Below are 26229 nucleotides of genomic sequence, written 5' to 3' on the forward strand. Positions count from 1 at the left end.
GAGCATTCTGACGGTCACGCAGTAGAAGGAGCTCTGCACCAGGTCACAGGACTGGCTCCTGCCTCTGGTTCCTCTGTGGCTCAGAGAGGGGCCTCTGCAAGTTACATCTGTGGGGGTGCAGAGGACCTCTCCTAGCCTCACACTGGTTCCTCCTGAGTCTCCCTCACTGCACTGAGACTTGGGGATCATAGCACTTCCAAACTCGCTCTCCCTCAGGGAAGCGCGGGAGCCCTTACAAATAAAAGGCACCGGCGGCCCCCCGAGGGTGCGGGCCTGCGCCCGCGCTCATGCCCGGGCGGCTTTCATTCCTCAATACCCCCCTTACCTGTTCTCCACCTTCCCCCGCTTCCTCTCGGGGCCTCCCAGGGGCTGTCCGGGGTCCCTGCAGACATCGCTTCCCCACCGCGGAGGGGTCTCCGGGCGAAAGGGGTTCTGATCTTCGCTGGAAAGAAAAGCTCTCCAGTGAAGGCGTTAAAACGGACCAGAGCCGCAAAGACGCCGACCGCAGGATTAATTCTCCAAGGTACAATTTACAAAGTTTCCGAGAGTGAGCCGGCCCGCGGAGGGAGGGCAGCCGGCGAGGGCGAAGGAAGCGGGCGGGGCCGGGGGCGCTCGCTGCTGAGCGGAAGGGCCGCACGCTGCGGGGCGACCCCGCACCGCTCCTGCGCCCCGGCGCGCCCCGGGGTCTCAGCCCCTGCCCTCAACTTTCCCGGATCTCAGCGACCAGTCACGCGCGAAACCGCCCACCTGCAGGGGACCCCGGGTCTCCGGGCGTGTCCCCATCCCAGGGCCCGCAGGCTTCGGCCAGGGCGCCCCTCTCGGACCCGGCGGACGGACGCCCCGCAGAGGGGCCCTGGGGCAGCGGGTGGGCGCGGCCCCGCGGCCCCCGCCGGTGGCGAGCGCCGGGGCTCGGCCGCGGATCAGCCCGCCCGCCGCCGCCGCTCCCCGCCCCCTGGGTCCCCGGAGGCGCCGCGGCTGGCGGAGCGGGAGGTGGAGCCGAGCCCGCGGCGGCCGCGCAGGAGGGAAAGTTCGGCGGCGCGGGAGCAGCGGGAGCCGGCGGCGCAGCCCCGGGGGCGCCTCGGGGTGAGCGGGGTCCCCTCCCCGGCCGACCGGGCGTGGCGCGCCGCGCGGGGGCGGTGGTGCGGCTCCCGGCGCTCTCCAGCCCGGACCTCGGGAGCTGGTGCAGCCGGGAGGGTGGTGCGGCGTCCGGCCTCCCGCCGTCCAGCCCGCGGGGCTGCGGGGCCAGGGCGGGGGCGGGGACTGGGCGCCGGGGGGCTCGGGGGCGCGCGGCCCGGGAGGGCGCTGCGCCTTCGGGGGAGCGCGGGGACGCTGCCTTCCAGGGAGGGTCCGGGCTGCCGCGCGCCGGGGTCCCTTGGCTTCACCAGCCTTTCTCGTGGCCTTTAGCTGTTTAGTGACTCTCTCCTACACCCACTCAAAAGTAGCCTTGACACGGGCCGCGGGGCGACTCGGCGGGTATTGGGGCGTTATTTGTGCCGCGAGGGAGAGGGTGGAGGGGGCGCGCCGCGGCGGCGGTGGGCAGCGTGCGCTCCGCCTTGGACCCGGACCGTGCCCGCCGCGACCCGGGATGCCCCAGGAGGTGTTTGTGAGGTCAGCGGAGAGAAGCTCTTCGAGGGCATGGTCTGGGGGTATCGGGGTTGGCAGGGCGGGGAGCAGAAGGGGGGCTGTACCGAGAGAAGGCAGAGTTGTTGTTTCCGAGACACTTCCTGCACCTGCACTATCGGCAGTGATTTTGAAGTTATCTTCGACGAGCAAAGAAAGAGTGATGGGAGGGGGAGAGGTTTGCGCAGCACTGGACACGCTGGAACAGTCAGCCTTGGTATAAACACTAATAAATGACAGAGCGGTTATTTTGCAAACTCCACTTTTATTCTGATTTCAAAGCCTCGGAGTGGTTTTTACTTAAATGTCATTAGATGGGTCTAGATGATAAAGATAATGAACTGTTCTTTCATATATTTTTACTAGAAATTCAAATGTAATTCTACCAGATTTCATGGATTTTGTTAACAGTATTACAAGAAATTCATAGTTATCAATTGTGTTACATGTAACAATGAGCATGAATAAGTCCTGCCTGCTGTTGTCATGTTGTTAATTGGAAGAGGAAAAGTCTTGCTGTTGGAAATAGAAGCATATAGCAAAATCAAAAGCCTTAGTCACAACAAGTAACCTGAAAACGTGTAATAAATAGTGCAGAGTAGGATATGGGATTGTGTGTTGTGTACCCAGAGAATGGCAATTCCTGGAAGGCCAGGGAGGGCCATACCCATTGTAGGAACCTATTGTGTTCCAAATCGCGTATGTCTGCTTGCAGACTGTATTGCTGGGGTTCAAAGCAAAGTGTTAAACGTTTGGATTCACTGTTTACACTATAGTGAAGTGAGCATTTGCTGTGCCTCCCCAGACACCTGGGTTCCAAGCGTCCTCTCCCATTTATTAACTGTGTGACCAAGGGCGAGTCACTCACCCTTTCCCAGCCTTGGTTTGCTACCTGGTAAAATGCCAGTAATATTCCTCACCTTATAGAGGTGTTAGGCAGAGTGAAATAGCCTTTAGGAACTTGGTCCAGTGTCTGGAGCACAATAAGAGCTTCGTCAGCGTTGCCTCTTGTCTTTCGTCTTCCTTTACTTTTAGGAATCCCCAACTCTGGCTTATTTCAACATGAAAAAAAAATTAAAATCCCTTCTTCTTTGCAATCTTAATTTTCAGTCGTTCATTCAACTCTCATTTGTTGAAGAACCTCAGCTGCTGCCTCTATAGGTGTTTGAAAATGAGGAGCTGACACTTGGAGGTTGGGGTGGGCCATACTTCAGGTTTTTCCTGTTGGTGAGAATCCATCATGAGGTTATATGATGATGAATAGCACTTCCCAATCTTCATATTTCCCTGGCTCTGTCCTTAACGTGATGCTGTTACATTGAAGAGAAATAACAGGACGCTCTGTGAGGGTGCCCATCTCTCCTATTTACCGCCTCTCCTTGCCCAGCTCAGTGCCTGGCAGGGCGTCAGGGCTTAATAAGTATTTGTTGATTTGAAATACAGAATGTAATGGAGTTATTCTTCAGGTCACATCCTTTTTATATATATATATTCCTGATGAAAGGACCTTGGGATTCTAAATGATAGCCCTACTATATTTTAGGGCTAATAGAGGTTATTAGAGGAGCAAAGCTCAGGCAGACTTTATTACCTATTGATCTTGCCCTGGTGATGAAGCAGTGTTATAAAACGGATAAGGCCAAGTTGGAGCGGTGGCTTCACCACTAGGGGCCTCCTCTGCCTCGTGTATCACCCTAGGCTGGCATTTATTGCCATTATTCTGTTCTTTAAGGTAGCAAAGGACTTTAACTTCCTGGGTTCTTGACATGGAATACTTTATTAGAAAAGAGCAACCTTGTGTGAAAAGCATTACCGAAGGCCTAAAACTAAATGAAAGCAGTCTTAAATGACAGATTCGGTACCCTTTCAGAATAACTTTAGATTTAAAGGCTTAAAAGGGAATTGAAGAATTGGGCTTTTTACTTTACACATCCTTAAATTCAAATATATGATTTTTCAGAAACTTTCTAAAAAATAAAAACTATGATTTTGATCTAGTATTTTCAAGGTTTTTTTTTTTGTTTTTTTTTTGTAGGGCTTATTTTTATCTTTTAAAATGGCTTTATTTCCTAGATAGGTACTTGTAGGAAATAAAATCTACACTAGAGTTTCATTGTAGATAAAAAGGAATTTTATCTGGTCAGTGGAAGCTCCTCTTTTCTATTTTTAAAGAGGTTTACATTAAACTCCTTCTTTAAAAAATGTTTTATTACATTCTAAGATGCATCATTGAAAGTCATGTTTCTTCTGTGAGTTTTTGAAAAGATCTCTTATTTCTAAAGTCCAATTTGAATGAAGTTAGACTTGAGACCATGGAACAACTTTAAGGTGTGTTGGCGTTTTTGTCAGCTATAACTTGCTGTTTGGTGGAAAAGATACTGACTGTGTATGTAGGCAAACATTACTACTGAAAATACTGCCCTATTGCTTGCAGATGAATAAGAGAATACTATGTTTTCAGGTCTTCAGTGAAATTTAATTACAGTGACAAACCGAACACCATTAATCTCTAAAGTTAACAACAGTTAGAGAAGAGTTCAGTGCATTGCAGGCTCATAATCTTACCAAGGGTAAGATTCTCTTGGCAAAATGCCTCTGAGTTCAGAAAAGTACCAGACCTTCCATTGTGATTTTCACATGCGTAGGATCTTAAAACAAGACAATCTGATTTTTGCTGGTTTTCTATCCTGGTCTAGATCAGTACTCTTTAGGGAACCAGGTTAGAGGAATAACTTTTAAAAAAAAAAAAATATATATATCTTTATTGATTTCAGAGAGAGGAAGGGAGAGAGATAGAAACAAACATCAATGATGAGAGTCATTGATCGGCTGCCTCCTGCACGCCCCCAACTGAAGATCGAGCCTGCAACCCAGGCATGCGCCCTGACCGGGAATCGAACTGTGATCTCCTGGATCCTAGGTCGATGCTCAACCACTGAGCCATGCCTGGCTGGGCAGAGGAATAACTTGTGTGTGAAGGTAGCAGATAATTTTTATTATCACTTCCCTCTGATTAAGCTCACTTTTTTGGATTATTTTTGGGATTCTGAGCATATTAAAAATTATACAGATCCCATTTGCATAAAGTAATGCTTCTCTAGAACTGGAAGAATATTGCTTTTGCCCCCAAACATCCAGCTAGTGAAGGCCATGGCGTCTTCCTGCTGCTCTCTTCTTCCCAGAATGAAGCTGAGTCTAAGCCAAAATGTATAAAGCTGCATGCGGAACAAGGCATTTTAGTTTGGACAAGAGCCCTTGAGCTGACCAAGATTATGGATGTGCTAGGTGGTTGGAAGTAAACGAGTCTTTATACACGGGAGTCATTTTTAGGAACCTGCACTTGAGAGGTGCCTCTTGGCGGACTGTTCACTAGAATTTGCAGTGAAATGTTGAACCTCTCACTTAGTGAAATATGACTTTGCCACACAGGTAATTTTTGTTGTTGTTTTTAGACAGTGCAGAACATAACCGTGGCTATCCAGGGGTCGTGTCTGATACTTTGTTTCATTTTCATACACGGGGACATGTGAGTGGATGGAGGAAAAGGGAAGCGGGAAGCAGGGGGAGGTAGACAGGAATTGTCTATTTATACCGAATGCGAGGCCCTGCCTATTTTTGGGTTCCTAAGGCACGTAGGTACACACTGGGCAGCTTAGTAATAGGTGTTCATGGTGATTTTGGAGTATATTCATCTACTCGGTTAACGAAATTACAGTCATGCGCCACATAACAGTGTTTTGCTCAATGACAGACCGAATATATGACGGTGGTCCCATAGATTATAATGGAGCTGAGCTGAAAAATTCCTGTCACCTAGTGATGCCTAGCTGGAGTAATGTCCTAGCGCCATGCATTGCTCACGTGTTTGTGGCGATGCTGGTGTGAACAGACGTACGGCACTGCCAGTTGTATAAGAGCATAACAATACAGTGTCAGTAGTGGGCTGTACCATCTAGGGTTGTGTAAGTGCCCTCCAAGGTGTTTGCACGACAAAAATCTAACGAAAATTTCTCAGACTGTATTTCTGTCGTTCAGTGGCGCGTGACTGTTCTAAAATGATGTTCTTCCACTTAGGCCCTGGGTACTCTCAGGAGTGACCTCCTACTTCTGTCTTCCATTTGTTAGAATCTAAAGTTAATGTATCAGTTAACAGATGTAAACAGGGCTACTGCTAGCCCACAAAGTGCCCTTTTGTGTTGGACGGTCCTGTGTCAGGGTGCATGGCGTGGTAAGCAGAGAGTGAACTGGATTTTGCTGGACGCTCCTGTGTGGCACAATCTGCACAACTTATGTGACACTCTTGTCTGTAAAAGTGGTTAGAGCAGAGCTTGGCACATAGTAAATGAGAAATATGTTCCTGCTAGTTATTGTCATCATTATTATTGGTGGCATTGCTTTCAAGGTAGATCTTTCTAGTAATCAGAGTAATCTAGAACAGGATTCAGGCAATCGTAGTGCTTATAACAATGTTTGCAAAAACAAGTGATTCATTTCAGGTTTCTTGTTGCACTTCCATTCCAGTGCTCCCCCAACACCTACGGAGCACTTAACCACCTGGCAGCTGCTCTGCTCAGTGTGGGCTGTGAGCTATTCATTGAATCCGCACAGCCAATTTAGGAAGCGGCACTGCTATTATCTGCATTTTACAGACAAGAAAACCAGGTTTAGAGAGGTGAGTTCCTTGCCCAAGGTCAGCTCATAAGTGGTGGACCTGGGCCTTGAGTCCCTGTCTGCCTGGCTCCAGGACTTGAGCTCATAGCCTCTGTGCTGTCTTCCAGCTTAAATACTCATTGAGTTGGCAGCCTAGAAACTGTTGTAGAGCTCTGAGGGTTAACAAAATGTGAAAACATCGATTTTCCTTAGAATATTGTATTTGTATCCATTTCTGGACATGATGGAGGAAGATGACAAATGAATTTTTATCAGTGGGTCTGCTTCAGCATTTTTACTTATAGATATTTTTATATGTAGCTTTTTCTGGTAGCTCAAAATACAATACAGTGTAGTACAACGTGTTTCTATTCAACGTTTAACTTCTTATCAAGGCACTTTGCAGACATGTGATAAGCAGAATATATGAATAAAATCAGGTGTGTGGGTTGCAGAATATTAAGGTATGAAGGTTAGAGTCAACCATTCATACATTCATTCAACAAATATTTATTATCCACCCCTAATATTGAGGCATTCTGCTAGACACTGCAGAGATTTCAAAGATGGGGAAGGCTGCCTTAGACAGGACAGCATTGGAGCCTTCGGAGCTGAACAACCGTAGGGTACGAATCCCAACTCTACCACTTACTGACTGGGAGTCCTGGTCCCATCATTGAGCATCTTGAGGCTTGGTTTCCTTGTGCATATAATGGGGATAATGGTACCTCAAGGCTGTTGTAAGAACTGAATGAGGTGCTAGGGAAAGGGCTGAGCCACTAGAGGTAGGGGGTGACCACTAGCGGTAGGAGGTGGCCGCTAGAGGTAGGGGGTGGTGGCGGTGACTTTCCTCTTCTTCCTTCTTAGGTGTCTCTTCCTACCTGCTCCCTTCCCTCCTCTCTCCCTCCTGTTCCCACACTTACGGGGGTGGTAGAGATAAAGATATCTGAAATCCAAGGTAGACTGTGATGAATTCATTTGAAATGTGACTTTCTAGTTCTCCCTCTAGGGGCTGTGACAGACAGTGTTGGGTGACATGTGAGCTGGTGCCAGTGTAGAGTTCCCATCCCACTGGGCTGTTACCCAGGCTCTCCAGAAGCAGAGGGATTCCAGGAGGCAATGGCATCTTGGAGCCCAGGACAGGTGCCTGTGGTGAGGAATAAGGTTTGGGTCCACGGGGTGAAGGTGAGGCTATTTTGGGGGAGTAGCCAAGAACTCAGGTCTCAAGGAAATTGGAACAAGCCAGAAACAAAGGTTGAGATGGTACAAATGGAAAGGGTTTGGGATCTAGGTGGAGAGCAAGGTGAGACTATGAGCAGCTTGTTTTTGAGGGGCACAAGGTGGGGTGAAGTGGCTCAGATGTGCAGCTCGAGGCAGGGTGGGCTCTGCTGAAGGTTAGGAAGAGCCCCCCCCCCCCCCGTTGGTGCCTGCTATGAGCTTTTAGCTCCCTGGTCTCCTGCTGCAGTTTTCAAAAGCAATGCATCCTCTCTCAGCAAGGAGCTAAGTCAAAATTATTGTTGCCAGTTCCCACCCTAGATCTTCAAGGGATAGCTGGTATCAAGAAAATAAGCCTATAAAATTTTTTTTCCAGTGGAGATTTGCTTAAATACACCCGGATCTGTTTCACAGTGAGGCAGAGGGCCAGGTCCAGGGGGCCCCTGCCTGGGCTCCCGCTGGCATTTCTGTAGAGTGGGCTAGGTTGTGAGATCAGAGAATGTTTTTAGAGAGATGTTCCTAGTGGTTTTATGATAATGAGCCGCCTTGTTTGGTGTCCAGGGTAGATGCTGTGGGTGGTTGGGAGGGAATGTGGGTTTTACAAAATCATTACAGTTCAGGACTGTCTCCCTCAGCCAGGGAGCAGGAGACCTTGACTCATTGTTTATTGTGCGCTGGCACCTAGGCATAAGCCAGCCCTTCTGGGAGTGAGCAAACAGAACCTGCCCAGGTGCAAGAGAAGCTTGATTCAGGGGCTTTTTCAAAAAAAAAGCAAAAAATTTAAAAACAGCCTTGAATCGGGAACAGTTTAAAGCAAGTTTCTGTAATTTTCAACGGCCCATTTTATAGACTTAATAGAGTGTATTAAAGTGAAATGAGCAAGCGAGCGTTAAGAAAACAACACAAGGATAGCTTTGTAGGAAGAGGAGGAGCCCTTGAAATGAAGTCCAGGTTAGTTCATAGGGTTTTTGGGGAGATAAGCAGAGTGAATGTATGCTGAGCACTCTAAGTAAGAAAATGGGGAAAAAGGAACGGAGCGAGGAAGCGGGGCCTGGTGAGTGGTTTGGGGAGTTCACGCCTTCACCCGGCTCCACAGCTTTGCTCTTGGCTGGGACACGGGGCAAGTTGCTTAGTGCTTCAGATCCCGGTTGTCTCATCTGTAAAATGAGGGCAATAGTTCCTATCTTATTGGATGGTTTGCGGATGGATTCGGATAATGTCCACAAACTGCTTAGCACATGGTCAATACTTGATACACGGGAGCTGTTATTTTGATGGAAGTGCATAGAAAGGAGACCTGGAAGGGAAATCGAGGACCCAGGCGCTCTGGGAGGACTAGAAGGAACAATCTATACTTGTTTGTCCTGGATCTTAAAAATCTTCTAATTCTACTCTTGGATGGTTTTTTAATGCCTTACATTCTAGGTGATTATAATCATGTGTGTCCTGAACACCCACTGTGTCCATGTCACCATAAGGTCCTTTGGTATAGAAACGGATTCCAGAAAACCACCCCTGGTATCCTCATGTAGCTTACAGTCTAGCACTGGGGGGAGTGAGATGGTGAGTGGGGCTTGATGTGAAAAGAATGGATTCCAGCCTGGCCAGGTGTGGCTCAGCGGTTGAGCATCGACCTAGGATCCAGGCGATCGGGGTTCGATTCCCGATCAGGGCACATGCCCAGTTGTGGGCTCGATCAATGACTCTCTCATCGTTGATGTTTCTGTCTCTCTCTCTCTCCTTCTCCTTTTCTCTCTCTGAAATCAATAAAGATATATTTGAAAAAAAAAGAATGGATTCCTAATGTCCTTGGGCTACTTTAACTAGCTGTCCAAAGGATAGTAGTAGTTCTTTTCTTCTTTCCGCTCTGTAAACAGATGGAGAGGAAATAAGTACTTCTTGGGCCTCCATAGACATAAGTAACTCAAAATATCCAGGGTACTTTCAGATATCTTACCTGTATAGGAATAAGATTTATGTAAGTATATTTGTGGCTCCTCCAAGGGAGGAGACTTGTGTTTTGGGCGGATATTTCTTTGGATGCACCTATGACCTGCAAACTCTGGCTTCTATCTAAAGCATGTTCTTTGGTGGGGAGGTTCCTTTTGTTTTTTCACTAAACTCATGGCCCTTAGATTTCTGGGGCCCATAGATTTCTGGGCCTGAATAACAGGAGAGAGCTGAGTTTGAGGATTTTTTATTTTTAATCTTTCCTCTGGATGGAGGTGTAGACAAATTGCTACAGGAGACTTGGTTGGTGGAGAAGGGATTCCAAAACTGACTCCATCTGTGGCCATAAGTGAGTTCTTAATCCTTAAAGTAGGAATTTAATCATTTAGATTCAGGGGCCATTCAAATGCAAAGAAATGAAATTTATGGACTGTGAATGGATTCATCAATGCAAATGGTGGCTGAAGCCAAAATCTGAGCATAAAACTCGTTACTTCATTGGATCTGACTCAACATCTTGGGTTGTCTCAAAAATGATTTTTCTTTTTCTTTTTCTTTTTTTTGCTTTTCTTTATAGAGTGTTTTATTCACTTAAGTAATTAAAAATCCTGAGGATTTTTCCCATGACTATCCTTGGGTACTCAGGAGAATTTATCCAGCTTTGATGGAATTACCTTTTTGTGCTCCTTTGAGAATGAGTGTGGACCAGAATGCATCTGGGCTGTTATTAGAGTAGATAACGGAGGCCATGAGAACACCTCCTTAGACCCTTTATGCAGAGAGGGTGACGTCATGCTTATGTTCTGATGGAAATGAGGTAGGAGGAGATGCAGGAACTATAGACTTTTTGGTTTCTCTTCCACACAAGACATTGGCCTCAAAAACCAACTGTAGAAATGATCTGCTCACTGACAACCAGGACTGCAGTTTCTTTCCCACCCTCTGAAAATGGTGAGTTTTATTGGTGACCACAGGATGATCAGTGGATGTTTGAACTTTTTACCAGGGAGGGACGGGTGGGAGGTGGATGTTGGTCCTTTATAGAACCCTGTGGTTGCTGAAAGCATGGGGGCGTGCTTGTTCTGCTTGTGATGGTTCAGCCTGGGTGAAGGCACATGAAAGGCACCAGCTTCTTTAAACTCCTTTCTCTGGTCTCCACAAGGGACTGTTCAATTATTTGGGGGGCACATGTCATGCAGCTGTGAAATGGACAAGTAGTACTGCTGCTGTTGATCACTGAGGAATGAGGGTGAGAGAATGAATGGAGAAGCTTTGAATAAAGCTGGCCATGTTCACTTATTTTATCTATATGAATTAGAAATCTTTGCAGTGGCAAAATTGTGCATTTGCAAGGGAACTTGGGTCCTGGAGGATTTGTAGATTTCCTTTAAAAGTCTTGGTAATGACTTGTTGGAGTTGGAAGTAATGGGGGGACCATTGGGTAGCAAGATTGCATCAACAAAAATAATATTATCTCTGAGATTTGGTCTAGCATTAGTCTTTTGCAGAAATAATAGCATGTTTGAGATCTCTTCAATTGTCTTCATATTTTTCAAATAAACAGAATGAAGCCCAGAGAGGTGAAGTGACTTAATTTACGATGACCCAGCCACTTAGTGGAATGACATTGTTAGGAATGGAAGCCAAGTCCCCTGTGTTCTGTGCTGCTTTTGATGGGCCATGCAGCATTCTTAGGAACCATAGCTGCTGGTGCGTTATTTCAGGTTCCCCTACAATGATGCCACCTACACAACTGTCTGCTCTCAGAATCTGTTGAGCTCACAGTAGAATGGAGCACAAAATAGGGAATATATGATCAAGTTCGGGCTTCATGACATCTTCCCTGGGGATGGCAAGCTTCCAGTACCTACTTCAAGGCAAGGGGGTTGGTTTTTATTTCCTGTTGATTTTATAACATCAGAAATGGAAATGATGGCAATAAATTTCATGAATCAAACCAACTCTGAATGACCTCAGCTTCATCTGTAAACATCCAGCTAGTAAACTGAAACTTGGAATCCTTTGTTCTCTGCACTTCAAACCCATGATCTTTCTGGAAACACTTGGAAAGGCTAGTTCTGGAGGAGTTTGGATAGGAACACAAGTAAAAAAATGGGATTGTTTATGCCTAAGGGGAGATGAGATCTGTGTGTTATCTGGGTATCATTGGCTATGGCTATCATTGCAGCTAATTCAGGGATTGAATACTTGGTTTTTCAATGAAAATGAGGCCCATTTTTCTCCTGGGAATACAGAAATGGCAGAAGGTTAGGAAGAAATCTGCTATGTGCTAAACACTATTTGAAGCACTTTATTTGTGGAATATTTTTTAAAAACCCATACCAAAATACCTGATGAAATGAGATTCAGATAGATGAAGTACCTTGGCTGGTACTATGGGAGGCAGAACCAGCATTTCAGAATAGGTCTGTTTTCCATTAAAGCTGCTACTCCCAAGACTTCCCTGGTACCTCCATAGGTACAAAGTGTAGCCAAGCATTACTTGGCAGTGGGCATCGTAGTTGCTTTTATGTCATACCTGGACAAGACTGTGGACTCCTGGAGCATAGGGACCCTAGTTTACAGACATTTTTGATGTGGGCATAGTAGGTTCTGGATAAATGTGTGTGGAATGAATGAATGCAGCAACTTAATAGTCAACAAGGTTAGTAAGAAGCTGTTTACAAATGTGCAAATTGCCTTCAAGGATCCCTGTATTTGAGTGTCATTCTGACCTTGGAGAAACTGAGCAGATAACCCACCCATAGAAGTCTCTTGCTATGACCTGTAGTTCATATGATCTGTTTTTAACTATATTCATATATACTATCTTCTTACTTTGTGTTTCCTTAAAAGCTACCTATGAACAAATTATGTGTTCACAATCTCGTGGCAGGCTGGGTGGATTTAATAGAGTCAGGAAGGCTTCCAGCACATTAAGTGTTCTTGAAGGTAATAAAAAGGACGACTAATTATCTAACTGAAATGATTATCAGAGATTCTGGACATCTTGGCTCAGTGGGATTTTGACAGCAGCAAAAGTGGTTAAGAAAAGACAGTTTTGAGAAACAGCAAAGGTGAGCTATCTGAACCATGGTATTTGGTTAAATCTATGTTGTGGGTGTATCTGTAGCCTACTGAGCAGGAGGACGGGCCTAAATCATGCATGGAGTGTCTGGGTTGGAGTGGCAATTTGGAAGTACATGGCTGGTGTTCACAGTTGGAGCCTGTGAGATTTTACATTTAACGACTACACCTTTCCCGTAGCCATCTGTCTCTCTCTTTAATAAGCAATATTCTTTATCAGGCCTGATTTGTGTACATTGATCACACTATTATACTTATTAAATATTAAAGCGTTTCTTCCCCTTGTGTGAAGTCTAATTAGGCAGAGCGTTCCATGCAAGCCTGGCATTATCATTCAGAATAATAGCCTGGTCATTACCTATGACATCCCTCAGCTTCCTGGGTCATTTGTCTTTCTTCCCCCCCGTAAGAGTCCAGTGTACCAAATACAGTGCATGAAAGTTTGATGAAGGGTTCAGCACTGTGGGGCCATTAAGAAGGGTCATGCTACAAAGATTATGAAACCTTTTAAAAATGAGTGCAGAAGTTTGTTATCTATAGTTTGCATTTTTGTGTGAATCAGGTTTCTGAACAGATATAGCTGGTAAAATTAATTTTACTAAATTAAAGAATCTTAAAATAGCTTTAAAGGATAAAACAGCAAGTTACAATGATGTCTGGAGGAAGAGAAAACCAATCAGTAAGTAGTGGCATTTTATATCTGCTCCTGATAAAAAGGAAAATTTTAGATAGCAAAGCGCTATCACCTGAAAGTCCATGTGGTGGTTCATTCTTACCTTTTCCACTTCTTCCGTGCAGTCTAATTAAAAAACTTATTTGCATCGTTGACTTAACAGCAAGCATTTTGCTAGTACAGGGCCAAAAATAAGATCATGAGTCTCTCTAATATGTTTGATTAGTTATCTAGCATCATTTCGAGACAACCACTGTAATGAATGTCCTTTTTTGGAGTGTTCACAGTACCCTCTCCTTTATTATTTATGTTTCTCAAAAAATCTGCCTTCTGCCATGAGCGTCCACAAACACAAGGCACACTCATGCTCACACATTGCTTGGCATGAACTGGGTTAGGAATAGGCCCAGTTTATTGTTTATTATTCTCAGGGAGAAAAGCTTTTAAGTCATAAGTTTCCTGTAATGTATGAGTATCAGGCCAATAGGGTTTTTCCTCTCAGCAGCTTACGCTGGGGTTTTTGAAAGTGCCTTTGTCTCTTCACAACTGCAGAGAGCAACAGCATTGCTTTCCATTTCTGCGTTACAGAAAGCAGTGTTATCTCCTTAGAGTGAGAATTTATTCTGAATTGTTTTTGAATATGGTGAAATAAAAATGAGATTTGCCTCTTAATTAAAACATGGATATAAAAATCAAAGAATGGAAGAGAAACTACAGATCATCTGGTCTAATTTTTTGTTTCTCAAATGGGGAAGCTGAGGCTTAGGGAGCCAAGCGGCTCAGCCAAGTTCACATGGGTGTTAGCAGCAGAAATGAATGGCACTGAAGCTTTGCTTGTTCAGTACACTTTTTCTCAGGGTGGTGGGGGACCCTTAGCAGATGGTGATGTCTGGACCAGTTCCCATGTTCTGGGCCCTTCACAGGTGTAGTGGACCATAGCCTGGGTAGGTTGGAAAGGCTTTGAAGGAAAGATTGCTGCCCTACAACCAGCCAAAGACAGAGGTGATATAATACGAATCTGTTTGGAGTTATGGAAGAATTTACATTTTATATTTGCTAATTGGCATATTGCTAGCAACAGCACTCAGAGTCGGGGGTCTGTCTCTGAGGATCTCTCGAGTTCATTCAGTAGGGAGTCAGGCAGGGTAGCAGACAGCTGTCCTGGGATTATTCAAGGTAAGGTTGGTTGTTGCTGGGCCAGACCAGGGCTCAGCTGGGGAGAGCCGGGTCTGTGTTTTGAAGGTGGAGTCCGGCTTTTTTCAGCCCGCAGTGGCCACCACCAGGCCTTGAGTAAGCCATTTAACCAACATGCCTCAAGGAGGAGGACCCAGAAGGCACAGGTATTAATTTACCCCGACAAATCACAGTCATGGTGGTTACTCACAAGCATGGTAGTTAAGCACATGGGGTCTGAGGTCTAACATATTTGGGTTAGACTAGCTGTCATGTAGTAGCTATGGAGTTTAGGCAAGTTACTTCAGCACTCTGAATAAAATGGGAGTAACAGCAAATGTTTATATCATAGTCATCACGCGACAGCTGCTGTCTCAGTGCTTCAGGAATAGTAACTCATTTAATTTCACAGCAACCCTGTGAGTAGGTATTACCATTATTCCACCTTCCAGGTGGGGAAACTGAGGCCCAAAGAGGCTTAATGTGTTGCTCAAGATTATACAGCTCTTGAGGGTTAGAGCCAGGGCCTGAATCCTGGCAGAAGAGTCTGTTGCTTTTTATCGCTTTTCCTTGCTGCCTTTCAGTAGGATTAAGATTGTTGTGAGGATCAAGTGAGAGAAGCACCAAGAAGTATGAGCTGTCATTGTTAATGATAATAGAGCCGGTATTGCCTTAGTAACAACAATACAACCTACACGATCAGCAGCTTCTTTCTCCGAAGACAAGCTCCATAGGAGCCAGATCATAATCAGAAAGTTGCTCTGGAAATTGCAGAAGTAATGCAGAGAGGATTCAGAAGACTTTATAAATAATGTCCCTATTCCTCAGCCAGCCTTGGGATAGCACGGTAGAGTTGGACAGCAGGGTCAGCTCGTTTGAGGTTTGGGCCAAGACTCCTTTTCAGCTCTGAGCATTTGCAGAATTTTTCTACTACAGACGGCTCTGAGGTGCAGTGGTCATCTCTGTGATGCTTTTCCCTAATCTGTCATCCAGACAATGAAGCAGACTAGACATGCCAAGGGCATTGTCTCCACCACAGAACTGAGCACCACTACAGAAGTCCCTAAGAACAGCACCGATCTTTTGAGGAAATCCTTCAGCCACTCATAAAAGTCATTTTTTTGACCAGCTCCCTCCATTTCGTGTTGAGTTCATAGGCTAATTCTCGGCATGCAGTCTTATTTCCAAATTGTTTTGCTATGGAGTTTAGATATTGTCGTCTGTCCTTTTGTTTACATTGAAACTCATAAGTTATGAATAAATATATGTATATGTAATATGTGTACACTTTACCTTATAATAATAAATAATAATGTGAATAACTATCCAGATAAGCATCTAGAACATTCCCTTTGAAGCCCCTCACATGTGCTTACTGGTCATAGTTCCTTCCTTCCTCCCACCTCCACCCCCACTGCAGGGGTAACTGCTTTTCCAAATATTATGTTAATGGTTTCCTTGCCTTTCTTTATAGTTTCACCACCAATGTGCATTCCCACATAATTTATTATTTTTGTGGCAGGCTGTTGAGTTGGAAAATCTGACTAACACCTCAAGATACACTTGATAGCAGTTACTAAAATAAGATGTAAGAAAGACCAAAATGGGGATCTTCAAAGGAAATAGCTAAACACCAGGTTCACAGGTCTTGACAGTCCTCACTCTGAGGGTATAAAAAGCATTGATACAGGATTTGTAAGGGGATTTATTTGGAGAAGCCTCTTCTGTGAGCCAGCAGCAGACCCCCTTCCTGGAGGCAGCACAAGGTGGGGGTGCTGCCCCTTCACCCCAAGCCCAGAGAGAGGCTGCTTGGAGAGCATGCTGTGTCCCCTGGTGCTGGGAGCGCGTGGGCTGGCTCGGACTCTGGTGACATGTTTTGCTGGCGTGACCGAGTGGAGAGCAGCTGCAAGTTTGTTGGAGGTATTGTGCGTGCTTCCTGGGGACCAGATGTGGCCTGTGTGGGGATGGAGAGCCAGCCTGGAAGGTGTTGACCTCTGCCCAAGAGGCATAGCAGCTGAGCTTGCGGAGTGAATCTCAAGGGCTGGATGGTGGTGGGGAGTGACAAATAGAGGACTTGAATGCATCACCCATATCACAAGGATTTTGAGGGGAACCCCTGGACAACCCACGGAAGTACCCATGAGAAGCACCCAGAGAGCTGGGTTTAAGTATCAGCTGGTCCAGGGAGTGTGGAGCCATCTTTACACGTGAGGAGTAAATTTGCCTGCATACAAATGAAAGAACAATGGTAACATAAAATAGAAGTTTGTTTCTGTCTTACATAGAATTTACTTCTCTGTTACGCAGAATAATTCAGGAGGTAGGCAGTACAGGCATGGGACGGTGGCTCTGCACAGTTATGAGGAGCAAGCCTCCAGGGTCACTGCTCCCGCGGCCCATGAACGTGGTCTTCATGCTCATGGTCAGAGCTGCTAAAGCTCCAGCCATCACGTTATGTTACAGGCAGCAGGAGGGAAGATACGGCAGAGGAAGGGTCTGTTACCTTCTTTTTAAGAACACTTTCAGGATACTGCATCCAGTGTTTTTACTTACATCTCATTAACTAGAGTTCAGTTGTAGAGTCACGCCAGCTCTAAGAGAGGCTAGGAAATGGAAACTTGTTGCCAGATAGCAAGGGGCCCAGCTTAAAACTGGGATTCTTTTTGCAAAGAGGAAGGGGCAGCCAGCAGTCTCTGTCACTCCAGCTCTGTGGCAGCAGCAGTCAAGTGGTCTGTCCTTCTCCATTTGATCCAGCCCTGAAGGGGAGAGGATCAGCAGCCAGCAAGTGGGTGAGGTGGTGGATAGGAAAGACAGAGGCTGACAGTCCACCTCTGCAGATACTAGCTGTGGGTATACAGTGGAGCAAGCAATCTTAGTTTTTTGACCTTACTTAAAGGGTCAGTTTATTGACCTGAACATTCTATTTTCTGAATCACAATCGTTTTGCGACTTAAAGTAACTTTTGGGCTTTCTGTTCTCTACAAGTGGCCGGAGAATTATGGGACCTACTAGAGTTTCCTTTGATAATTTTTTTCACACCTAAAAAAATTCATAGTCAACCTTTAAAATCACCTAATGCCCATTCCTTGATTTATCTCAAAAAGCATCTCTTTGACGCTCACTTGCAGAAGGTCAGTGTGTGACATGCATAGGTAAGCACTGGTGTCCTCTATCAGCAGAAGGACCTAGACCTCCCAGTACACAGGGTGCCTTGTGCATTGCCTCTGTTACCCTTTGATTCAAATTCTGTCTTAGGATTGTGGAAAGGTTGGTGATAATCCATACCAGCAAGAAACCTCATGTGTCACACAGCTGCTGGCTCCGATGTCAGAAAGATTCAGACAGTGGAGTTTAACATAGTGGTTTTGGAAAGGGAATTGACTTACCCTTACTAATGGAAAGTACAGGTCTTTGAAGTGGGAAATAATGGAATCTATTTGACGCTTAAATAGAACGTCCCATTGACAATTGGTAGAGCATGGACTTTGGGTGTGATCTTACAATGAATGTAACATACCTCAAGGAGCATGTTCCACATTGAAAAGAGGGCTGTATAATATTGTGTATTTAGAATATATAGATAGGATTTTATTTTTATTTAACCTGAATTTACAGATAGCTTCCATTTAAAGCACAGCTGGCTAAACCAAAAGCAATAGAAAACAATGGGTTTTATTAGGCTGATATTGCCTGTTTGCCCCGCTTCTGTCCAGATGTTCTACTCCGTATCCAGTTATGTTCTCAACCCTCAGAAGTCCTCCTTGAGCACTATGCCATTCCCCAACATGTCAGCAAAAAGGGCTGGTTAAGAAGTGTCATTTGTAAGTGCAGGTAGTCCACTTTTTCGCTATTTATATTTTACCCCCTTCATACTTCCAAAATGAATTTGAAATACCTACATGTACTATTTAAAAAACAAACAAATCATCATCATCAACAACAAGTCCAATATCATCACAGTTACAAAATAAGTAAATTAGGAAATTATTCTCATTCTAAAAAACCCCCAAACACCCGCCAAACTCTCCTTCACAGGATGCAGTAATGCAAGGTAATGTCCATAGCAGTTCATAAGCAAGGTGGTGTATTTGGAAATGGCATAATTCATAACACTTCACAAATGTAACTCTTTGCAGCTTGATGTGTTGCCAAAAGTAAGGTATCTGTGAAGACTTCTTATTTGAGGTGTACGTTGTGGACTCTTGAACCCTGATACTGGTTTCCTTGTGTATTCTTTTAGCATATGCTCCTCGAGCCCCTGCTCTGTGCTGTGTGCCTGGCCATTGCGTTGGTGCCAGGGAAAAGTCTCATGAAGATACAGCAGCTTCTTATTCTCGTTTCAGAATGGAGGAAATTTAATATCTAAGTGAAAGGCCAAGTACTGCTGGTGAGTCAGAATTTGTTTTCATGAGATTGTCTCTGAGCACAGCAACTAATTCTGGTTCATGTTTTATGGCAGCTGATAAATAGTTAACCACATTGATATTTATTGATCTTAAATCGGTGTATCTTGTGGTAGAAATACTGTTAAGAACTCTTTAACCTATGAATTTCAGGAAATTAAAAAAATGGTGTTTTTGAGTACAGATTTTTCTTGGTGGTTAATAGCCATCAAAGGAGGAATCCAGTTTTGTTAATTTATTTGAAAAACATGCCATTTTTAGCACACTAATTTCTAGGAAAAGGGGAGATGTGATAAAGCCAGATTCATCCAGGTTGCAATATTACCTGGAATTCATGTTAATTCTATTAACATGAAAGATTTAGAATTCATTGTAAGAAAGGGTTTGGCAAATGACATTTCTTAAAGAAATGGGCTTATTTTCTGTGTGCTATCAATGCATTATGGACATCAAAGAGAGAATTGTAGTATGGCCTGACAACTTGGTTATTATTTGATTCAACATTTTACTTATTTTCTAAATTAATAACCATTAAAACACTTTAAAAGAGGCTTTTAATATAAACTTATAGAGGATGTTGATTAAGAATTAAAGACTAATCAAGAGCTTTTTTTTTTTTTAATCCTCACTTGAGGATATTTTTTTCCATTGCTTTTCAGAGAGAGGGGAGAGCGGTGGGGAGAGAGAGAGAGAAAGAGAGGGAGAGGGAGGGAGAAAGGAGAATCATTGATGCGAGAGAGACACATTGATTGATTGCCTCCCGCATGCGCCTTGACCGGGGCTGGGGATCGAACTTGCAACTTAGGTACATGGCCTTGGCTGGAATCGAACCTGGGACCCTTCAGTCCATGGGCTGATGCTCTAACCACTGAGCAAAACTGGCTAGGGCATAGCAAGAGCTTTTTTAAAAGATTGCAATATTAATTATATACATTGTGGTAAAATATACATAACACGAATTTTACCACCTTAACCGTTTTTAAGTGTACAGTTCAGTGGCATTAAATACGTTTACCTTGTATAACCATCACCACCATCCATCGCCAGAGCTCTTTGAGGATCCTGTTTTCATGGCTGGTTATTTCGAGGTGCTGTGTTCCAGCTAGCCCGATGGGATTTCTTTATGGAAAGGTGGCATCACAAGTTTCTCAGGCCTGTAGGTTGTAAGATGATGCGTCACAAAATACCCACGTTTCGAGGGCTCCTCATTTCCTTTCTTGAAGGGCTCCTCCCGCTTTCTACCCTCCTGGTGGGGAACCCTGTCAAGATCAGTTCTCCCTGATGCTTTGATGAGTTCTCCCACCCTTTCTTCCAGGGTATCTGTTCCAAGTCCCTGAAAGCTTTAGAACATGTCCTGGGGGCTTAAAGGCTGCAGTCACCCTGAGCTTGGTGCACGAGATCTGGTTTCAGGCTGCTTGGGAACCATGGTTCTGTCTGGTGACAGTTGGAGTCTAGTGTGCAAGGTGATTAGAATGATGGTACACAAGAATTATTTCGGTGTTACTGACAAATACCGGCTACTTAAAGGACACACTGCTCTAGAAATACAGTCAGGGATGAGCAGGGATCATTTGAACGGTCTGCGGACCTGTGGGCTGTCACTCCTACGCTGGAGGCCAAGCTCCTCTAGTCACTCAGTGGAACTGGGAGGGACTGGGAGGAACAGCTGCCAGGTGGACCCATGTCCTCAGCTCTACACACATAGCAGAGCAGTCAGCTCAGAGCAATGACCTACGTACTCCCTCGTGTGGGTTCACCTTATGCATTTTACTTTTTTGCTTCCCCCCTTTTTGGACAAAGTCCATTCAGAATAGCAGTCTACTCAAGCATTGTCATTCTGACCTCAGCATGTACATAATACCAGATTATGCAGAACATTTTCAGTCATCTAGCATAATCAGTTTCTCTATTAGCAATTGGATTGGAAGTCCTCCAGTATGCAAATTCTCTTAGTGACTGCATTTGAAACCACTCCACAGACGGCAGAGCTGGGAGCCATGCCCGGAGCCATGTGCCACATTTCCCAGTAGTTGTTCCATCTCTGCCTTCGTAAGCCTTTGGTTGGAACGTTAGGACATGGGAGTGGTGATACTGAGAGTCTCAAGCAGGGAGTGTGATGATCTTAAGGCGATTTTGGCTTAAGGTATTTCTCAAGGAATGAGCTTTCTGCTTTTCTGTAACCCAAAAAGATGAGAGTTGTGGTTGTAGATTTGGGATCTCTAAATATTTCGTGGGCACCATCAGAAAGATTATTTTTTATTATTTTATTTTTTTATTACAGTTTGCATTCAACATTATATTTTGGTATTAATTTCAGGTGTACAGCACAGCAGATAGATGTTCATATAGGTTACAAAGTGTTCCCTCCGATAGGTCAAGTACCTACCTAGCACTGTCGGTAGTTATTACAATATTATTATTGGCTATATTCCCTAGGCTTTACCTTACATCCCCATGACTATTTTGTAACCACTCACTAGCACTACTTAATCCCATCACCTTTCAGAAAGATTTGAAAAGATTTACCTAGGAAGTCTCCAGTCTGGTGGGCTCCACCGGCCTCCCCAGCTTGCAGTCTCCCTCTCTGCACACAGGGGATGGCAGGTGACATCAGCACAGTGGCCTGATTTCTCCTCCTGAGAGCTTGTTTGAGCTCCTTCCCGAGCTGAGGGTGTTGGGAGATGAGAAATGAGTGTGTGCATTAATTTTCAAAGGATGTTACTTTTCTTCCTTGCCACACTTTAATGCACACTTAGTCGAATCTGGTAAATCTCTGGTTTAACTGGCTTATACTGTTATGGAAATACCCATGGGATATTTCGTGAGAAGAAATAAGAAAAATTTGTGTTAAAATTGTCTTGGGAAACTATATTCAGTTTAAAAGAGTTAAAATTCTTCCCTCAGTAAACTCATTTAGTAACATGACATTTGTAAACTCATACATAGCTCCTTAGAAATCAGGCTGCTTGCCTGAAGAACAATTTTACTTTAATTCTTTATTTCATCTTCTTGAAAGTTTCAGGCTTCAGGTGAGTTAAGTCTTCTGGGATCAAGGAAAGGGTTAATTTTTTTTCCACAGTGCAGTAATACACACCTAAAAACATTCCAGATTTTTTGGGAGAAATTGTAAGAAAGTATTAAAACTGGAGAAATGAATTAACAAGCCACCTTTTTATGAGGCAGCAACATGCCTCTTCTTTGAATGAATAGCACTTTATTCCACGACTGCATAAATCGTGGGCTGAAATGTAGAGGGAGCACGTGGCCTCTACATCAGTGAGAGTGTGTATGTGTGTGTGTGTGCATGCTCGCAAGCACGTGCTCCCTCAGATTAGAACAAGTGTGTGCAAACTAGATTAAAAGCCTGACCTAAACTCACAGAACTCTGAAACAGAAGAATTTAGAATAAAATTCTATCTTCAGCTCACACCCATGAGTTAAAGCATTTCTTTGGGTTTCTCCAATAGCTCATTCTTAACTGTAGCATTGCTAATCCCTGCTTCAGAAACAAAGAATGCTTGATATATTTAGCCTACATCCTTGGTCACTCTTTACTTTTAGGGCTGACCTCTAGATGTGTTAGTTTTTTCCAAATCAAATAGCTGAAATGTGACTGTGAAATTGAGAGTACCTTTTTAAAAGTAACGTAGAAATTATAGTAGTGATTCCTTTGTGCTAATCACTCTTATGTTTTACATAGACTTATTCCCTTAGTCTTCACAACAACCATATGAGATAGGTACTGCCATTAGCTCCATTTTACAGATGAGGAAACTGAGCCACTGAATGGCTACATAGCTTGCCCAGACCATGCCTCTAGCAAGTGGTAGAGCCCAGGTTTAAGCCCTGACAGTCTGCTCCTGAGTGTGGACTCAATCACCACTTGACACAGCCTCTCAGAGCATGGCTAGTAGAACTACTGTTACTCTTGTAATGACATCTTGCTTCTGTTGCTCTAATTAGGATAAGGCTAGGAGGTTACAATAAAGAGTCTCAACAGTAATTTTAGTGGCTTTAGGAAATACAAGTTTTGGGGGCATTCCAGGTGAGCAGGGCAGTTTTGCTGCATGGGGTCTTAAAGGGTCCATGCTCCTTGCAAATCATGTCTTCATCATCTTTAGGGAACGGTTGCCATTTGAATGATGGGAGCTGGGTGGTGGCCATGCTCAGATTACGCTCCTTGGGAAGGGGAAAAAAGTGTAGAGGTTGAAATCTTCTGTCCTAGGGCCGAGGTCCAGGCCTGGTGTGCAGTACTTCTGCTTATCTTCAACTGGACAGAGCTTAGCCACACCCACCTTGGTCATGTGGCCACACCCATCTGCAAGGAAGGATGGGAAATGTAATGTAGCTATGGTTTTAAGACACAGGGGAGAACAGATTTTGATGGGCAACCAGCAGTCTCCACCATGTATATAAAAAAAGAACACACTTATGCCCAGCTGGGCATGGCTCCTATGGGTCATCGACCTAGGATCCAGGAGATCTTGGTTCGATTCCCGGTCAGGGCAGATGCCTGGGTTGCAGGCTCGATCCCCAATGGGAAGTGTGCAGGGGGCAGCCGATCAGTGACTCTCTCTCCCATCATTGATGTTTCTCTCTCTCTCCTTTCCTCTCTCTGAAATCAATAAAAAAGATATATTAAAAAAAAAAAGAACACACTAATCTTTTTTAATTTTTAATTTTTAGAACACACTAATCTTGATAAAAATAACATGTCATCATGGTAAGAAGCCTGGCAAATCAAAAATATATTTGAAAAAGAGAAAAAAGTCACTCCTAATTCCTCTAAAGCAGACTTTATGTTAAATTGTCCTTCATCCTCTCCTTCCCCTGAGCCCTTTGACTTCTTTTTGGGGGATTACATCTCTCCCCATAGATAGAGTCTGGTGGGATTGAAAAGCAGATGCCCTGTGCTGTCCCTTAGCCCCTGGGCGTGTGTATGACCCAGGCTGGGTTAATGGAACGTTCTTTCCCAAGGGTTTGAGGACTCTGACAAAGAGATTAAAAATGCTGGAGCTCATTTATTCCTGGTGGTGGCACACTGACTAACACTCCTGTGTGAGGACGTTCCCAAAGCTGTCACCTGGAAGTCTCCAGCAGCCTTAGTTCTCACTTACAAGCTTGGCTTCCCAGCTTTCAATGCCCTGAGCTCCCAGTATTGTAATAAAACCCCTTTTGTTCAAGTTACTCAGAATCGGCCCCTGTTGTTTGCAACTAAAGATTGCTAACAGATACACTTGCTATCCAGAGGAAATCTCTGATGTGTTTTCCTTCTATTGTCTCTTAATATATTTTTACGTAGTTGACATTATATTTTCATAATTTTATACCCATCCTAAAAATGTTTTTTTCTGTTTCACAAAAGTAGCTGTATAATATTAGATTGGATGGATGTTCCGTATTTATTAAGGTAGCTAACAATTTTTTGTATCTCAAATAAACATCTTTTAAAAAATTTATTATTCACCATTTTAGGAACCGTAAGGCTATTTCATTTATCAAAGGCCCTGAATATTGTTGCGCTAGAATTTATTTATTTAAAATACATCTTTATTGATTTCAGAGAGAGGAAGGGAGAGGGAGAGAGAGAGATAGAAACATCAATGATGAGAGTCATCATTGATCAGCTGCCTCCTGCAGGCCCCCAACTGGGGATCAAGCCTGCAACCTGGGCATGTGCCCTGACCCAGAATCGAACCTCGATCTTCTGGATCCTAGGTCGATGCTCAACCGCTGAGCTATGCCCGGCCTGGCGTTGCATTAAAATTTAATGTTCACTTATCTTAAAGTTTGTAACTATTTAGAATACCTTTAAAAAATCTAAATATGTGGAGCTTATGTGCTTTCTGACATATAGGCTGTTCAGGCAGAATTAGTAATATTTTGTTAGGAAATTCGAGGCCCCGTGATGTTCCCTAGGTAGTGCGGCCACACAGTCTTTGCTGGAGTTCAGGCTGTGACTGCATTGTCTTGGCTGTTTCTTATTTATTGAGCTGCCTTCCAGAGCCATGCTAGATGCTCTCCAGTGCGCTCGGCAGCCAGCAGGTAATGATTCCGATAGCCCCGCATTCCAGAACTCACCCAGCTCTTTCGTTAGTGTGGAGGGTAGGCTGCACCAGCAAGGCGCTTGCTAAAGGTTAGTGCATTGGGCTTCTCCACCCATCTGAAAACGGCCAGTTACCCACACTCTTGCTTTTTTCTGATCTGACATAGCTTATTGGGTAAGGATGAAAGCAGGGTCAAGTTAAACAGCAGTGGTCATGGACAGACGGAGGCACGGACAAAAGCAAGGTTGGAGTCTGTGCCAGACCACCATGAAGGCCCATCAGAGGCAGCAGGGGTCAGGGACAGGCTCTGCTCATTCAGGGTGGGCCTGCAGAGCTTTATATCACCAGTTGAAGAAAGGAATGTGGGGGCACCAAGTGCATGTGGTGCTGTCTCCCTTCCACCTGACCCCCCCCATGCCAGCCCTCTAACCCCCCTGAGAAGTCTTGACAAGGGCGTGACACATGGAGCACGTAACAGGCCGACTTGTGCAGCCCTTGAGGCTGTGGAACCCAGGATATCTGAGCAGCATCGATTTATATTTGTGCCTTGTTTTGAACCCTCTGCAACTTCACTGCACTTTTCTGATCCTTATTTATTAGTCAAGAGTGTGTGGCAGGCCACATCCTAATCTCTGAAATCTGCGAGTATGTTTCCTGATGCGGCAAAGAAGGCCTTGCAGATGTGATTAGGATTAATGACCCTGAGATGGGGAGATTATTATTTGAGATTATCTGGGTGGGTCCAATGTAATCGCAAATCGTCAAGGAGTCAGGGAAGGAGATGTGAAGGAAACGGAGAACCAGACTGATGCAAAGCGAGCCCACCTCAGCCAGCTGGTGCTGGGTTTGAGAATGGAGGGGAAGGAGCCACCCCCAAAGGGTGAAGGCGGCTCTGGAAACTGGGAAAGGCAAAGAAATGGAATCCCCCCTGAAGATCTCCTCTGTGCTCCAGAGGAAAGCAGCCCTGCTGACACCCTGATTTAGGCCATTGAGACCCATTTTGCCCTTCTGATCTCCAGCACTGAACGAGAATAAATGTGTGGCGGTCATTTGTTACAGCAGCCGCAGGAATGCGTACAAATGTGCTGCTGTGTGGGTCTTGCTTCCCTGGCTAAGCCTTGCTCAGGTGATTGGAAACTGGGAGGCCAGTAGGGAGGTTTCATGAAGAAACTCCATTTTATGGAGGGAATTTATGGGCACAAGAGCCAGAAAATCCTAAGGTTTTAGAAATGGGATATTTGAAGGTTCCCCCCCCCCCAAAGTAAGTGGTAATATATTACTACTTTCATTGATAGAAAAAAGTCTCTTGTCCTGGCCGTTGTGGCTCGGTTGGAGCATCGTTCCATGCACTGAAGGGCTGTGGTTTCGATTCCTGGTCAGGGCACATACCTAGGTCATGGGTTCGTTTCCT

General features: G+C 44.7%; 1 protein-coding gene and 1 pseudogene across 2 annotated transcripts in view; one reads left to right on the forward strand and one right to left on the reverse strand.

Moving 5' to 3' along the window:
• The window catches only part of LOC107523929 (keratin, type I cytoskeletal 18 pseudogene), a 59019-nt pseudogene that overhangs the window by 13667 nt on the left and 19123 nt on the right, over positions 1-26229 (reverse strand).
• The window catches only part of CSGALNACT1 (chondroitin sulfate N-acetylgalactosaminyltransferase 1), a 268050-nt gene continuing 242136 nt past the window's right edge, over positions 316-26229 (forward strand). Inside the window, exon 1 of one of the 2 annotated variants that reach the window (XM_087814204.1) lies at positions 316-523. The gene's annotated coding sequence lies outside the window, so the exon portion shown is untranslated. Of the gene's footprint in view, positions 524-18493; positions 18756-26229 lie in introns of those variants that run through there. The other variant, XM_087814203.1, reaches the window with a different exon arrangement.

The sequence above is a fragment of the Miniopterus natalensis genome, chromosome 2 (assembly GCF_054644295.1).
Source record: "Miniopterus natalensis isolate mMinNat1 chromosome 2, mMinNat1.hap1, whole genome shotgun sequence".
Taxonomy (NCBI): Eukaryota; Metazoa; Chordata; class Mammalia; order Chiroptera; family Miniopteridae; genus Miniopterus; species Miniopterus natalensis.